Source organism: Dermacentor albipictus, chromosome 5 (assembly GCF_038994185.2).
Source record: "Dermacentor albipictus isolate Rhodes 1998 colony chromosome 5, USDA_Dalb.pri_finalv2, whole genome shotgun sequence".
NCBI lineage: Eukaryota > Metazoa > Arthropoda > Arachnida > Ixodida > Ixodidae > Dermacentor > Dermacentor albipictus.
The window spans coordinates 17412629-17430085 of NC_091825.1; the positions used below are offsets into that span (position 1 = coordinate 17412629).

The 17457-nt window shown below is 47.0% G+C and overlaps 1 protein-coding gene and 1 pseudogene across 1 annotated transcript in view; one reads left to right on the forward strand and one right to left on the reverse strand.

Annotated features, from left to right (window-relative positions):
- Positions 1–17457, forward strand: part of LOC135906586 (uncharacterized) — a 695467-nt gene that overhangs the window by 129080 nt on the left and 548930 nt on the right. The window lies entirely within an intron of this gene.
- LOC139059987 (uncharacterized) lies at positions 11577–12635 on the reverse strand (annotated as a pseudogene).

Genomic DNA, 17457 nt, shown 5'->3' on the forward strand with positions numbered 1-17457 from the left:
TAGAGTTTGCATGTGCTGGAAAGCTGGCGCACGCCAGGACGCTACGCACCCCCCTTCTCTCGCACCCAGCGAGAAACCGACCGTCTCACGTAGCCGACGGAATTCGCCGCCTTTACGACTTCGGTTACGAGTAGTGTGCGGATGGCGCACTGATGAAGGCCACTACACGTACTGCGTGAACCGGGAAGCTTCGCACGTGTTTAAACCGTCTTTGCAGATTGCCGACAGCTTTGGACAGCTTACGCTTACGTTCTACGAGGAGTGTACACAAAACAAAACTACAGTTGTTTGACCGGAAACGAGCTGACTAGATCGGCGAAAGATCGGCGACATCAGCAGATCGCTTTGCAAAAAACACACTCACCAAAGAGCATTTCCAACACGAGGAGATCCCAAGGCTTCGCTTTCGTTCGCGTCGAAAGCACTGCTCGCACCAGCATCGTTTGCTTCTTCGACAGGCCGGCTCTTCGCAATCGGCTCGTACGTGTAGGGAGTAACGTCGAACTCCTCAGAAAAATGCAGTCTCTCTAAATTTTCCATTACCGTCTCAGAAAAACAGCACCAAACTACCTGGCACCGCGCTTCATGTGTAGCGGCAGCGGTCGGTTCGGACGAACACTAGTGTTGACGTCACGAGGCGCCCGACCAATCACAGGCGGAAACGAGACGCGCGAGCTGGGCGTGTGCGCTGCTGCACTTTTCGTCAAAATAAAATATATGTGCGCTTTCTTTCGCTCAATTTCAATACGATATTCGAATTCGGAGGGCTGAAAACCATTATGTACAGATGTTCACTCATTTTTCCTGGAAAACCTTTCAGCTTCCCTTTAAGCTTTAGCTATATGTAATTTCGCCAAAGCAGAATATTCTCTCCTTTTCCGGGCAAGTTGGATGCGGCTCTCCAAATCAGCATGGGCACACCATATTGAGCAATTAGCTCTGAAGCCTACTTGATTTGGACTTAATATTAAATTACCCATCATCCAGATAGTATTTCTGCAATGTAATACCCTCTTTATAAGCTTGACCCTCTTAGAAGTAAGAGAAATAGGTCTGATGTTTCATGTGTTTTAACCTACTCCTGGTTTTTTAGATATCGGGGATACTTTTGGTACTTTCCAATCGTAGGGTATCCAGGCTTTGTGTAAGAAATAGTTTTTAACGTTTAGAAGGTCTCCAGGAGATAGGTCGAATAAAAGTTTTATCATGTGAACAGTAATTCCGTCGGGACCAGGGGCTGACAAGGGTGAGCTTCGAATCACTTCAGCTAATTCAGGCAATGTAACTTCAGTAAACACTGATGACCGGCCTAATTTTGGCAATTTATAGGACATCGATGAGGTGAATCTACTCTGCAAGCCTTTAGCAAGTTCAAGAGATTTACTCATTTCATCAGGAGACAGATTGACATAATGAATATTAATTGGCAATGGCACAATTTTGCTATATCTCATATATCTAAACAACGATTTCTTCTTTTTAGATTTACAAACAAAATCATACTGTTTCGTATCATAATCTTCTTTAGCTTGAGCAACTGCACCTTTATATACAGCAACGTGAAACTTCCAAGCTGCTTGTCGGCGTCGGTGGTATCGCATGCAGTCTGTAATCCACCAAGGGTTATACGATGTTGCCTTTGCAGATGTAACGCTAAATTGAGCCTTTTTGTATCCTTTACTTACTGCACAAAGTTTCGTAACCTTGGTGTCTTATTCCGCTTCAGAATAAAAAGCCAAATGTACAATAAGATCGGATTTAAATTTATTGTAATTCACAAATACGCGTACCTGAGAGCATGATGGAATAATTGGGCAAGCAATTTCAACCATTATTGGACAATGGTCACTTTTGGTGGCACAGCCCAAGGCTGTTCAGGATGCGCTAGTGAACGACGAACTTATGAAGGTTAAATCCAATGCAGAGTGGGATTGTTTGCAAATATATGTTAGAATTCTAGAGTTCAGACAAGACAGATTGTTATCTATAGTCCAATCCCACAAGCGTTTGCCACATTCGTCAGTTCGAAAGCCCCAGCACGTGTGATGGGAGCTGAAATCTCCAACAAGAATTTTGTCGTTACACCATGAAGTCACTGATGAATCCAAAGATCGAGTGTTGTGCACACCCGCCGGGAAGTACAAATTTACTCACGAGAATGGTAGACACCCTGGTATGGTTATATCTAATGCGAATGTTGTAATGAAACCTTTGCCTTAAGGCTAATTCTATTAGTGATAAGAAAGCTAAACCTCCGCCCTTCGATGGACGGTCCAGTGGGAAAGATCGATAGTTATTTAATTGAAAAGATTGATGTCCTGAAAGCGATGTTTCTTGCAAAGCAATAATATTCTGGGAGAATTTCGATGATCGGTACAATGTAAATCTGTTGCTGCAGAGTGAATTGATTGGCAATTCCAATAAAGAATTTTGAGGACACCTATGGTTGCGAAAGTATCGACTCAGTAACTGCCTTACTTAAAATACTTTCCTTTAAGAAACCTTCCTTTGTAACGCTGTCTTTCAGATATTTCTTTGTCGTTGACTGAGAGATATGGCTTTTTTTGACAAAGGGGATATACATCGTTTTAATGATCGAGGATCCATGTCCATTTCATCTGCACCCTGTGTGTTATCATTGAAGCCTGGGCATTAGCTCTAGTGGAGATTGACAGATCGGCCTACAATTTGGGCATCTTGAGACAGGAAATCGGTGGTTACTTCTTCATTTGAAGGACGCGGAGAGTCAGTTGTTTGAGAAGTTATGCCAACTGCTGTCGTTCCGAATATCTGCGCCATCTGGCTAATTAGAATTTGTGTCAATGACTCACGAATGTTTCCGGCTAGGCACTCCATTCCTTTTTCCATTGCCCTTTCGACAGCATCAGCAATAGAAAGTGAAAGAGTCGCATCCGTTGTTGCCGCCTGGCGGGCTGTGACGCCTGCCTTATCCCTGTATCCTAGTATGAATTTCAGTTACGGCTTCTCTACAGGAACAACATATTTCAACGATTCCCAGGATTTGAATTTCTCGTGCCTCTGCTGAGCAATTAAAATAATCAGCAGACTGCGCGTCATTGCAGAGGCAGCACCGTTCTTCCTTGCTTTTGCATTCGCTAGAATTGTGCTTTTCACCACAAGTTAGGCACCTGGGAGCAGATCTACATCCTTTTAATGTGTGACCATAGCGCCAGCACTTTACACTCTGGAGGGAAGGGACTGAGGTTCCACTCTATAGATTAGAGGCCATGGCTTAATCTCTGATGCTCGAATTGTACCTGCAAACGTGGCTATGACTGATTCAGTAGGGATCCTGTTCTTCTCGACCACACGACCACACCTATAAATTGAAATTACACCCGTCGCCGAAAACATCTCTAATGTCACGTTCACGTCGACGCCGCCGACAAGCCCTTTCACACATGCCAAGTCTGGAGGAATAAATGCGCTCACCGGATCGGCGGCAAACAGCGAACACTTTAAAATGTCTTCTACACAGGACTAGCGTGCAGAAAAGCAGTGGGTACCACCTCTGCCAAACTGGCGGACCTCACTGATGTTCTGTAAATGGGCCGTCGCTGATCGCAATTCGGTCTGAATCGCTTTTGGATTCTTCATCCGCATGACTCCGTCATTTGTTGGAACAAGAGCCACAAGAACTGATGTGACGCCATTGCGTACAAACAGATCCACAGGTAACACCTGTGGAGGAATAGAAGCGGATCAGAGGGAGGCCCCTGACCCTGGTGGCGAAAAGAGCATCTGTGTGGTCTGATTAGCTCAATGATAATGAGACTAACAAAATATTTGACAATCGATAAAAGAAAAAGAACAGCTACTCAATCATTGGTCAAAACCCTGGGGAGCAAGAACACCTCCACTGGAAGAGGCATTGGACCACGCCGTACCAACGTTCGAACCAACACCGGGTGGAATGCTTCCTCTTCGACTTCCTCTTCGTCTTCCTCTTGCACGCATGGTCCTGTCCAAATGCACTGTAACATAACACTCGGGGGCTGGAGCGCCGTTCGGGCGCCTCGTAGAATGATAGCGAACTAGACGAACAGTGCGGTTTTAACGCCATAGCGTTAAGGAGCCCGTGTCACAGAAAATCCGGCATCCCACGTGAGCGTCCGGCATCGGACATTGTTCTGGCAAAAATATTCTTCAACAATCCATACCCAGGTGATTCATGTGACGCAAGAAATTTACTCAACTGACTTTCTCCAACTAATATACATGGAAAAATCGTAACCTATGATTTAAACACAACATACAGACATGATAGCTCTTGGTCTGTAATTTGACTATACGATAAAACATAAGTTGGTTACGCTATAACTTAAGGAACCCACTTTTCCAGCGTTGCCACAATTCACGGACCGATGGACACGCCGGCGCGCGGTTGTGTCGGGGGCCACGCAGCGGCGCGCCCGGTTCCTTGCAATACCTCCAGCTGCCACGCTCCTCCGCCCCATCGGCAAACTTGAGACACTGTGGCGAACGGACGTGCTTTTCGGGGCTCCGTGGTGGCGAAGAAATCAAAAGTTTTGTGCATGCTTTGAGCTTGCTTCTGTTTTTGGTATACTGAATTTTTTTGCCTTTAACTCGCAATTGGGTGGCTTTCCTTTTTTTTTGTCACTCGTATTTCGTGTGCGCGGGTGTGTTTCGTGTACATTTGGTTTTTCAGGGTGTTTAGAGCGTCCTTTAGCGCCACTTGCCCCAACACGTGCAGCCGGGTGGGAGGTCGAGTATTTGTAGCCTTTAAATGGTAGCTTGGAGGTGGCAAGACTAATTGCTATTAGTGATTTTACTATGCATGTTTTGGTAGGTAAGTGACAGCGTGGCCGCATGGTTGAGCGTATGCGAGAGCGTGTCTACCTGGATTTACGCGGCATTGATTGCTTTTGAAACAATGGTGAGAGTTGCTTAGTGACATTTTGAGGATTTTGATCCTGTGCGTATCAGTTTTGCTAAAAGGCACGTGCTCTGCAATATTATAGTGTTATAGAATTTGCATGAGAAAAAGCCGTGCAATACATGGCAAGAAAGCAGGGAAAGCGGGCAGTGCGCGGAGGGTCCTTCAATGCAGATGAGGGGTGGCCGAGAATGGAAAGGGAATCCCGTCAACCGGCACAGACTGTGATGTCGATACTAGGCAGCAGAAAATGGAGGCTTTCCAGGAAGAGCTTGTCAAACATGAGGAAGAGCTAAAATTAGCTAAATAGGGAGCGTGATGAACGGAAAGTAGTTGAAAAAAAGACTCGAAGTAGCCGAGGAAAAGGTGAATAGGGCCGCCATTGTGAACGAGAATCTGCGGGACAATGGAACGCAGTCCCTCGAAGTGACAGGAGAGGTAGTGCTATCAAAGTACGTGGAATACGCGCAACGTGGTGAAGAGTTAGCTGGAAAGAGCGGCACCTACCTTGAGGCTGCCACGCCGAAAAAGGAGGAGCACAGGGAACAATTCCGATTGTCGACTCCGAATCACGCGTAAAAGGATTAAGGCAAGCAGGGAGAGGTAGGAGAAAGTGAAATGGTGATTATCGCCGGCGACTCAAACCTGGCTAGGTGCTCAGCACCAATTTGAGTTAGAGGGCGAAAGACGATAAAACAGTGGCAGGCCGGACACTGGCTTATGTCATGGAGCGAGGAAAAGGAAAGCTTGCGGAAAATGGCGACGTGTGCAACCTTGTCAGAGTAGAAGGTGGGCTATATGACGTCGTAAACAGCAAAGGGGCAGGACTAGCCCAGCGCTTGGCGAATGGTGTGGACGACTTGCGCGACCAATGCCCTCAGGTGCAGATCGTGGTGGGCACGATGCCGGAGGTGCCTGTACGTGACAGTCACGTACAAAAAAAGCCGTAGTGGCTGCTAATGAGGCGATATGGACAATGAACCGAGAGAAAGCCTTCGAGGTTGTCGAAGTAAACAGGGAAGTGAGGTGTGGTCGTTTTAAACGAGACGGGATCCACTTCAATTGCAGGCTGGCACGAGAAGTGGGCCGGCGACTTGGTGGCCGCACTGTTGCTTCTTTAGGGGGTCCACAGGCACTCAGGAGGCCAGAGTAGGTAGTAATGAAGGAGATCCCCTTGGGGAACCTGAGAAGAGCATCGCAGTCGATAATAGAAAAAGGAGGAAAGCAAGAAAGAGAGCCCACCACCCAGTAAGCTACGTAAACATGCCGGTCGGCTGAAGAAAGGAAAAGAGGGCAGAGATTGAGGAGCAGGTAAAAAGAAAACAAATAGGGGTGTATGCGGTTACAGAGACACACATTAGAGGCTCGGAAGAGCCGCCAGTGATTAGGAATTACGTTTGGGTAGGTTGCGACAGAAGTAAGTCGGAAAGAAAGGGAGGGGGAGTCGGAATGCTTATTCATCAGGGAGCCGAACAGACAACAGTAAATTTAATATGTCAAGAACATCTTTCAATGTCAAGAACATCTCGTACAATGAGTGGGAAACAAAACTTGGCTGGGCTTTACGTATTTGTGGACCGGAAATAATTGTACAGAGATGAACAAAGCGCTAGTGGAATGCATAAGCACTGTATTAAGGGTTCCGGGAATGGTGCTGAAGTTATCCTATTAGTAAACATGAATGTCCACATACAGGATTTAGATGGCTATACCGACAACAACGGGTAGCCAATGCTTGATCTATGTGAGCAACATAACCTCGTTACTGTGAATACAGCGCCTAAGTGTGAAGGCCTGATCACCTGGGAAGCGGGAATCCGGCAATCACCCATTGATTACCGTCTGATGACAGAAGGAATTCATGATATGTTGAGAGAAATGGTCATTGATGAGGAAGGGTATAGTAGCATAGGGAGTGACCATTAACGCCTCGTTTTGAAAATGGGATATGTAGTTGGGATAGAGAGCAAGGAGTGCAAAATCCCCAATATAAATTTGAACTCTGTACAAATACCAAATACAGTCCCTAGAGTTGAGGAAGAACTTTGTAAGTGGAGAAATAAAGAGTGGTAATATAGTAAGGTTCTAAGTGCAATAACGACAGAAATACGGAAAGAGAAATATATTTCTTGGAAAACAAAAAAACGAAAAGATGGCGGAAGAGGGAGATACGAGAAGCGATCACCGTACGAGAGAAAGCATCGCGAGAGCACACGCAGGCAAAGAAGGCGCAGTTGCCGTAGGATGAAGTAACCGGTAAATGGGAAATATACCGGGGGAAAAAAATCTATGGTTCTAAATACCGGGGCACGCAAAATTATAAGGCGATAGTGAACATTGGTTGACAGAAATACGTGAAAAAAAGAAGGCCGAACCTATAATATTTTGGAACCACATAAATTTTTTTGCGCAGAAAGTTAACAACAACACAACAACATATCCTTGACGAAGATGAAAACAGCCTGGAAGGAGAAGCGGCTATAAATTACACCCGAAAAATAACAGCCTATTCTTTGCAAGGCAATGACAAGGTTTTGTTTAAAGAAAAAAAAGGCATGAAAGAGACCCAGGTGGAAAAGGAGCTGGTGCTGACAAATTTCAACTGGAAGACAGCCGACGTGAAAATTCGTTAGCGCACTGTAACTGGGCTAGACGAGGTTCCCGTTAGGCTGATTAATGAACTAGGAGCACAAAGTAAGGAACCTCTGGTGAAAGCAGTGCAAAAAACTTTAAAAGACAGACGAATACCAGACAGTTGGCAACAAAGTAGAAAGAAATAATTTATAAAGGTAAGGGTGAGAAAGATAGAATTCACTCGTATAGGACGTGGACCATTTAATCGGTAATATACAGGCGAAGAATGTAGGCAATCAAATCTGCAAGCATGGGCAGAGAATAGTTGCATTTTGAGAGAACTTCAGGACGACTTCAGAATAGGTAGGCGTTTAGATAATAACATATATGCTCTTACTCAGTGTATTGAAATATCAAAAGTAGAAAGCAGACCGCTAGATGTGGCCTTTTTGGACAACACAGGACCCTATGACAGCGTAGAGCGCAACATGTTGTGGGATATTCTGGAAGGGGAACGCTTAGGTGACAATTATCTACAGCTTTCGAGGGAGATTTACTTAGAAAATACAGTTTGCGTTGAATGAGGAGCGATGAGGAGAGAGGAGAACGTTCAAATCAATAAGGGACTGAGGCAGGGGAGGCTTTTATCCCCACTGCTGTTTATGATGTAGATGGTGAGGATGGAGAGGGCGTTAGAAGGAAGTAATACCGGCTTTAATCTCTCATACTAACAGGCGTGTACAGTAGTAGAGCAGCAGCTTCCAGGTTTATTTTATGCGGATGACATTGTGTTGCTAGCGAACAAGCAAAGTGATCTGCAACATCTGGCTAATATATGTGGAAAGGAAGGCAACAATTGAGGTTTGAAGTTTAGTTTTAGAAAAGCGGTACGGTGAAGGTGTTACGGTATTAAATGAGAACAGTGAACAGACAGTGGTAATACAGGCCCATAAAATACCTCAGGTAACAAAATAGAAATACATTGGTATATGGATAAACTATGGCAATAGATATATGTAAAGACAGGAAAAAACTATAACAGTGAAGGGGAAGAGAAATGGCAGCCATAATGAAGCACAGAGTGCTATGGGCATACAATAGGTACGAGTTGCTCCGATGTATGTGGAAAGGTGTAATAGTTCCAGGACTTACTTTTGGAAATGTGGTTTGCTTTAAATCAGGGGTACAATTGGGACTCGATGGGAACCAAAGGGCAGTGGGTCGCCTCGCACTGGTCGCTCACGGGAAGACCACGAATGAAGCTGTGGAGTGTGATATGGGCTGGACTAGTTTTGAAGTGAGGGAAGCTCGTAGTAAAATCCAGTATGAAGAATGACTGAGGAATATGGAAAAAAGTAAATGGGCTTGGAGAGTGTTGATGTATCTCTACAGGAAAAACATTGATTCACGGTGCAGGAAAAGAACTAGGTAGTTTACCAGCAAGTATGCGGCCTGTAGGGTGGGCAACACAGCAACTAACAACGTCAAGCGGAAAGTCAGAGAGGTTGAAATAATCTCATGGGTGGCGGTAGTGGAAAATAAGCCTGCCATGAGTAACTACTTAAGAGGAATAAACTAAATCAGGAAAGAAACAATTGATCATAACTCAAAGGGAAGCTCACTACATTTCGAAGTGAGATCGGGATGCCTTAGAACACGCAGCTATAAAGCGAGATATAGGAAGGAAGAAGAAGCATGCACTTGCTGCAATAAAGGTAGGAAGACTATGGAGCATATGTGAAGGCATCTAACCAGCGGTCCATTTAGGCACCACTGGCCTCCTTGAAGCCTTCGGATTCAGCGACAGCAGTGGAAAAATAAACATGTCCGCATTAGGGGTCTAGTAAGAGGCAAATGGACGATTGGTGGAAGAGTAGGAAAACGACAAAAAACAGAGACGTACAAAAGCACAGTTCGCAATAGGGGGTCAGAAAATTTGGTTGTGCGAGTTCATAATGTTTTAGTTTCTTTTTTATTGTTTACCCTAGGTAGGACATTAGACAGTGTAATGGCAAGAGATTGGTGGCGCAACCTACCATCCCGTCCCAAAGGGGACGCTCATAACATCCATCAAACATCCATCCGTCCATTCATCGCTGCCCACGACAGAGACCGCGTTTCTACCACAAAGCCCGCCTTCGTGCGTAGCGTTCGCGGCCAGCGTTTCCCGGAGAACAATGCGGTTAGGTACACTCCGGTTGCTGGCAAACGTGAGAAGGAGTCAGGGATCGTTGAATGCTATCGTCTTCCACTCTTAAAGGCGAAGCTCAAGCGTACAGGAAGATATCCTCTTCCACTGTCGTAATCAGCTATCAGCCTTCCTAAGTGTCGTCGAGTACCTGGACTCGTCGGGGCTCTCGGCGAGACCATAGGGAATTTCTACAAAGACGGATGGCCTGACGGCCATCCCACCACCTCGGGCTTCTTGATCCGTCACTACACTTCTACTGGGCCTCCTCCGATACGGCCTACCACCAGCCTACTCCCCCGGTCTATCCCACTGGGCCCTCCCGGCCGGGCTGCTCTGATGCTGCTGGGACGACTCTCTACCTTTCTCACTCATAGCTTCTCTTTCTTTTCAGCCCATCGACCCCACCCTGCTGGCGCTCAGCAGTGCTCCCGCAAGGGTTGCAGAAGATAGTGCCAGCCTTTCCTACTTTCCCACAAGAACCACTTCGCTCCAAATTTTTAAACGGTACCCGTGGATGACATCAGTTCTTAGCTGGGACGATGAAGGCATGTGTTGAACACGGGCTATTTCGCAATTTATTTCATCAAATCGTCGCAATATGTAGGCTGAAGTTGCGTGACAGCAGCTTTTCGCACAGGCCGACATGGCGACTTGGACTCCACAGCAGAACGTTATTCCTGGGAGAGAACTGAAGGTTCGTGTTTGAACTATCGTAGTGAGTTTTTTCGGACGCTTGAGCCGCTGTAAGGCGATTACAGGCAATCTGGCGAGCCATACTAGCCCAACCAACGGCGTCATAGGACGTATTCCGTGGTATGGCGCGACACCGAAGGTAGCAAGGTATCCTATCTACGTGCAACTTTACGCATTATTATTATGTTTCAGAGTAAATGTAGCTTAATGATTATTTGAATGAATTTGCATGAAATTTACTCATTATCCAAAAATGAATTGTTGTCCATAACAGCAACACTATTTCTTTCTGTAATAATGTGGCACTACACCCATCATAATTATCAGATTTAAATCGCATCTACGTATTAGGGCACCAAGATGAGTTTTCTTTCATTTTTTCACCCTTTATACGCCAAGAACCAAGCTTCGTGGTTTCGAGACTTCACTCGGTGAAATATGGATTTATCGGAAGCATGGTCTTCTGTAAAGCTATAATTCCTGAATTCTTTTCAAGGCGGAAGACTTATTAGAACAAATGAGTGGGATGGCTGTGAACATAAACTTACAGTATTGACACTGTGATGGTATTCTTCTCATAACAGTGATTTGATAAAGGAATAAAGAGACGCGTACGCCCCGGTCTCACTTGGGGCTACCCCCCCCGCCCCTTGCAAGATTAGTGACTTTATCTGCTCCTGCATCATATTCAGCTGTACTGGTGCGATGGTGAAACACCACTTCTAGAACGATTTCAGAAGGGCGAGATTGAAAAGGTCTTGCGATATCTATCTTCCGTATGGGATATTCGGTAGGAATATATGACACTTTTGAGAAATGTAATTTTAGTTTTGTTCACTTAGAACGCAAAAGATGTTTAATTGATTATAGTACAACCTGACACTAAGTCACGAATTCCGAGAAGCACTGGTTCCTAACAGTCCTGGCGCAGCTGTGAAAAATAGTTTCTAACAGCTACAGTCTATCCCATTCCACCCCTCCCTTTCGGTGTAATGGGACATCAAATAGGAAGAGTACGACGTCTGTAACGCATTCTTCGCAACGTCTTCGACGAAGAAAATTAGCCGATTGTGCAATAGCAAATTCGAAGCAACATTTCAGAACATTTGTTCTCCCGATAGCTTTTGACACTGGTACCTTCATCACAACGTTCGTCATTGTTGCGATGCCTGCATCTTTCTGAAGAGGTAAGTGAACGCCTCAGTGCTCTTTTTTTTGCGGGTACCAGACACTGAAATCAATGCTGTCGCTGTCTCTACTCTATCTGCGTAATAGATGTCAAATTCCTTTGCTAAACTTCACCAGACGAAAGTCACCCTTAGTCCCTTAAACAGCTTCATTCGTCCAATCGGCCTCAGGAATATCGTGCCTCTCCATATCAAGCCTGACATATTACTGCCAGAGTCGTCAAATGCAATTACAACAGTTTATTCTTCACTCGAAGAAATGGAATCGTTCTGAAGTCGCCGTTTCGTTGTTTGCATGGGCAGTGGCAGCCGCCTTAACTGTGTTAAGCCAACGTTTCTTATTTAAGGCTCTGTCGTGCAAATATCTCTGGGCTTCTTGATCAATCACGTGCTTCTCTTGTTCAACTGTGAGGACTTTTGACCTACGTTACTTCCTGCATTTCTTCATGTATGCGGTGCAGCATTAGAATAGGGATTAAGGTCACTTGGAAAAATTCGGCTTAGAGATGCAATTGAAGTGGAGGCTGCTTTACCTACAGTAGGCATGGAGACATCTGTAGAGACGTTTCGAGCTCCGCTGGTGCTTGTCTCAATGTTCGAAGCATTTTGTAGAAGAATTGAATTTTTAGTTTCTCTGATGGTGGCTGCCTGCCTTGACACCTGTCTGCTTGGGCACGTTACGGGTCTGTCAGTAATTGATGACATCACGTAGTCATCCAAAGTCAAGGGCTTGTTATTGAAAGGCCGAATTACCGGCTTATCAAAGCCCGAGTTCCCACTAGTTCTCCAACATTGAAGATGGAGATGTCCTTCCCTTGGTTATTTGTGAGCCTATCATTGCAAGCAGCATCGAACCGAGATTTGAATGTTTCATACACGCACACATGAAGTGACTGCTACAGTATGGGGGAAAGGGCAGCAGGAAGACGCCGCTCTCGTTGGCCTTATTGATCGCGCTCATTCTTACATGGCTTTCATGATTGTCAAGAACTAAAATAATGGGTTCTTCCTTCGAACACTTTGTATGTCGCACAATGTCATCTAATGATAGTAGAAACAGTTTGGCGGACATCAATCTCGACCTCTTACGACACCAAGATTTCCGGCTGGGACACCTTTCATAAGAAATATATTTAGATATTATCCGTAGACAAATGAATGCTGGCAGCCGTAGGCGCCGACTATGGGGTGGGCTCCGGAGCCCGAGCCCCCTCAAGAGTTTTCCGGAGGTGACACATACTCGCCCCCCCCCCCCCGGCGTTGCCGAACGCTACCAAAGCAGGTCTCACACACACACACACATTTGTAAAAAGCCATTACCAGACTTTTGCCACCACACCATTTGAGGTTTCTCTTGGCTTTCCTTGGCCTTTTCAATTATAATATTATTGTGGCTAGCAGCTTACTGCATCATTGTTGGCGCGGACGTGCACGGGTTTTAATTCTTACGTTCGCTTCATTTCTACAAATGCCGACAATGCAAGGAGAAGCGCATTAGAAGCACTAGCTGCGGCTGCCCAATGCGCATTTCCTCACTTGAACATTGTTTGAAATTTCCACAGTCAAATATGCACGCTGTTGTGACGGAGACGTCTCAACGCTGCCGCCACTGTTACGAAGGAGGATCCAAGGCGACGGTGATTAAACGAAACATTTATATGCAGTATGTACAGGGGCGTTACATGAACGGCTTAGAGGCCGGGGCATAATGGACTCACACTAAAGCGTGCGGTGAGAAACGGGAGCACGCCTCTGCTTGCTGTCGTCGTCGTCATCCCGTGGTTCGGGCTTTTATAACCACAGGAGTCGATGCAGTTTCCATCGGCTCGAACCTCCAATCAGAACCCACCACGGGTTACTGTGCGAATTTCGACGAATGGTCGAGAGGCACCTGCATCAGGCGATCCCGGTGAAGTGGTTCAACGGCGCAGCTCCGGCGGCGCCACCGGATTTAAACCGAACACGACCCGCCGTCGGGTAGGGCGAATTCGTTCGGCGCCCAGCTTCAGCCGCATGCCGGCAAAGCGAACCTTTGTTGGGAGCTCTAGCACAACAGCGCCGCCACCAGACCATGCGCCAGGAAGACGAGCTGCTTCCTCGTGGCTCGGATGCGCGCTTGTTGGTCACGCCCATCCAGGTTCCCCTCCGTGCTCCGGGGAATAGGTGGCTCCACGCTCCTTCCCGTGAACAAGCCCCACTCGCCAGGCCAGGGTCTCTCGTTCTCCGGCTTGTCTCACAAGTGTCCCGCCCAGCTTTATTTGGCAGCTCCGACAGGCTTTCTTCTCTGCACCGGTAAGGGTTATTTCTGCAGCATCAGAGAACCAACCGACAACAGGCAACCCCCAACACGAGCAAGTGCCATTTTGTCACCCGTCAGAATACCAGGCTCAAACGTATCGAAATGGTTCTAGCTTTGTCTCTGTCCCAATTGAGTTCCCTCTTCGACAAGAGATACATGTGGTAAACAGAACTCTCAAGCGTGGCACAAACAATGTGTCACTACATGACACGTAATGATTAGGATACAAAAAAAATTTTGGTTTTCTTGAGATCACTTGGTCAGAAAACACTAAGCTGAGGCTGCAAATGCGGTGTCTAAATTTTGCCCTCAGCTAATGAAAACACCATTAGCGTTTCGTGAAGTAACGAAATGCAAGCCACGAGGAGTTCGAAGGCAGCACTGTTTAGAACGCACGGCTCAAGGGGTCTGCGTTCGCGTTCAACTTTCCTTTCTTATAGCAAACGACAAGATTGTGCTGCTGGAGCGTCATACTTCATCTTAACAACCGGCGCTTTTAGACGACATGTTATTTAACCAAGTCTGTGGGCAGTGGTCGGTCTCCACCCCAATCTTGGAACCGGCAACGTAGCAGGCCAATTTCTGCACGCCCCACACGACGCAGGCGCATTCCTTTTCAGAGGTGCTGCAAGCTTCGTCTCTGCAAGTTAGTTTACGGCTCAAGTACAAAACTGGCCGTTCATGGCCGTTATCATCCTCTTGGCATAGCAGCGCTCCCATACCTCGGTCGCTCGCATCGCACTGGATCAAAAAACCCTTTGAAAAGTCTGGCGCCAGTAGAACTGGTTTTTCGCTCAAGGCTTGTTTCAGCATTTGAAATGCGTCCTCTTTTGCCGGGTCCCATTGTACCTTCACTGGCTCAGACCTTCTAAGTGCGTCAGTTGGAGGACAAGCAAGCGCAGAGTAACCTTTCACGTAATGCTGGTAATATCCAGCCAAACCTAAGAAGGCCCTTATCTCGGACTTGGTGGTTGGTCGGGGGTAGTTCACGACCGCGGCTACTTAGATTTCAGACGGTCTTCTTCGGCCGCGCCCCGCCACATGCCCCAGATAAATCACTTCGGCGCAACTAAGGTGACACTTCACAGGTTTTACCGTAAGACCTGCTTCTTTCAGCCTGCTCAGCACGACTCGTAAGTGCGCCAGATGTTCCACTCAAGTGTTTGAAAGATGGCGACATCGTCGAGGTAAGGGAATGCGTACTCAGACAGGCCACGAAGCACTTGATCCATTAGACTGGTGAAACAATACGGCGCGTTTTTGAGTCCAAAACTCAACATGACGGGGCGGAACGTTCCGCTCGGGGAAACGAACGCAGCGTAGCGACTGGCCCGCTCTGTGAGGGGGACTTGCCAATAGCCTCGCACAAGGTCTAGTGTGGATATGTAATTCGACTTCGATACCGTCTCCACCCTTTTTCTCGAGGTTCAGTATAGGATAGGTCTGCTCTCGGGTTATCGCATTGAGGCGTCGATAATCGATGCACGGCCTTGGATCCTTTCACCCGCCGTGGTTGCTCAGTGGCTATGGTGTTGGGCTGCTGAGCACGAGGTCGCGGGATGGAATCCAGGCCATGGCGGCCGCATTTCGATGGGGGCGAAATGCGAAAACACCCGTGTACTTAGATTCAGGTGCACGTTAAAGAACCCCAGGTGGTCGAAATTTCCGGAGTCCTCCACTACGGCGTGCCTCATAATCAGAAAGTGGTTTTGGCACGTAAAACCCCATAATTTAATTTTCAAATTTTTGATCCTTTCCCGGTACTTGGACTAGTATTAGAGGCGAGGTGTAGTCGCTCTCACTCGGCACAATGACTCCTAGGTCACACATGCGGTGAATCTCATCCGCAACAATGCATTTCTGTACGGGAGAACAACGATACGGCTTACTACGTATCGGCTCTTCGCACGTTCGTTCAATGTCGTGCTTAACCAGCGTCGTCTTTCCGGGCCGATCGGAAAAGACCTCTTCAAGCTCAGAAACAATTATTTTCAAGTCCTCCCTTTGGGCTTCGCTTAGACGAGGTTCTAACTTTACTTGTTCCAGCTGGACATTCGGACCACCTTCCTTAATGTCCGCAGTGGTCAGGATTTCCGTACCTTCCTCGTCCTGAACACTCAAAACTACGTTCACCACTGCGTGACGCTGAATGTATGGTTTCATCAAATCGCTGTGGTAGATTTTGTTCGCTCGTTTGCCTAGTTTCACTTCATAGTTTGTATCAGAAAGCTTCGATACAACCTTCGCTGGCCCTTCCCAATGAACCTCCAGTTTATTTTTCTTAGAAGGCCGCAGTAACGTCACTTGGCTGCCCACTTCAAAAGAACGCTTCCTTGCTGACCGGTCGTAGTATACCTTTGACAATGCCTGTGCAGCCTTAAGGTGGCTCTCGACAAGGTCTTTAGTTCTTCCGAGCCTCTGAAGCAAGTTAAGAACGTACGCAACTACATTTGGGTCCTCATCGTAGCCTTCCCACACCTCTCGTAAAATGCGCAGCGGGGTTCTTAAACTCCGACCGTATAGAAGCTCCGCTGGGCTGAAGCCCGTACTCTCGTGGGGAGCAGATCTCAAAGCGAACATTGCGGCTAGAACGCATGCTTCCCAATCACGTTTCCGCTCAAAGCAAAGAGCTCTCAATATTCGTTTCAACGCTGAATGCATTCGCTCTACTGGATTGGATTGCGGGTGATTGATCGAACTGTGGAACCCTTTGATTCCGCACCTTTCCAGGAAAGTAGAGGTTAGGCAGCTAGTGAAGACGCTACCATTATCACATTGAATTTCCGAAGGAAATCCGACTCGAGCGAATATAGAAAGGAGCGCGTCAACGACCTGAGGAGAATTGAGCTCTCTGAGTGACACCGCTTCCAGAAACTTCGTTGGGACACACAGGGCAGTTAAAATGTATCGACATCTGTTCTAGGACTCGGGCAGTGGACCTACTAGGTCGATTACCAGTCGACGGAAAGGCTCAGTTATGATTGGTACCAACTTCATTGGTGCCTTCCATTTGTCAGTACTCTTGCCGACCCTTTGACATGTATCGCAAGAGCGCACAAACTCTTCAATGTCCTTCCAACAACGAGGCCAGTAGTACTCTTGGGCAAGTCGAGCTTTCGTTTTCTGTAAGCCGAGATGCCCTGCCCACGCGTTCTCGTGTGCGAGGTCCAGTAGTTGACGGCGATACTTTAAAGGGATTAAAAGCTGCTCATACTTATGACCCTGTACATCCGCATAACTGCGGTACCACAAGCCAGATTTCTCATGGAATGAAACATTCTTTCTCGCTGCTCCCAGTTTCACATTATCAAGCAAGTCCTTTATCAAGATATCCCCTTGCTGTTCTCGAATGAACGCCGCTCGGTCAACGTTCAGTAGCTCATTCCAGCTGTCAGAGACTGGGGTGAACGTCGAGCTCACCTCGCCCAACGGCACTGGTTCGGTTTCTCCGCCGGTGGGGACGATGCAACACTCTTCCGCAGCAGACGGCCCGACAGCACTATCGCGGGAGTTCTCCAGCCCGGTCGACTGACTGCTCGGGTTACGCTGCTCGGCCGCTGTTTTTGTCTCACTCTCTGGGGCAGCATCAAGTTTC